A 559-nucleotide genomic window follows, 5' to 3' on the forward strand; every position below is an offset into this window, starting at 1 on the left:
CCCCCCCCCCCATTCATACTCTTTGTCAATCCTGTAGCCCAGTGTTAGGCAGGTACAGTATGTGTAGAGTAGTTGTTTATTTAATAATGCTTATTACTGTCAAAGAGGCTGACAAGTGGCAAACAAAATGATAGAACACTAAACCCAAAGGTAGAAGATGCAACATGTAACCACAACATCCAGTTTAATATCTTTGGAGGAATGTCATCCCCCATTTCCTGTTGCTACTCGACTATACTATTAAATAAAGGCAAAATAAACTTTATAATAAATAGTCTTTAAAAAATGACATACATTTACATGTTTCATGCCTAAAGATGGGGGTCATATCACTATCATTGGTTATATTTTAAGGTGCTCAAGAATATTGGGGTATTCTTCAAGTCCTTCATCAAAGCTTGCAGATAGTGATGAAGTGATAGGGAGGAGACAGCTCTCATTTCATTTCACCCTGTCTCTCAACCTCCTGTCAATCATCCTCCCACTGAACAATAGCATGATATGAACGTTGGCTCCAGTGGGGGATAAACAAGACTGTAATCCCGCTCCTCTCTCTCTC

This window comes from Etheostoma spectabile, chromosome 16 (genome assembly GCF_008692095.1).
Source record: "Etheostoma spectabile isolate EspeVRDwgs_2016 chromosome 16, UIUC_Espe_1.0, whole genome shotgun sequence".
In the NCBI taxonomy this organism is placed as follows: domain Eukaryota; kingdom Metazoa; phylum Chordata; class Actinopteri; order Perciformes; family Percidae; genus Etheostoma; species Etheostoma spectabile.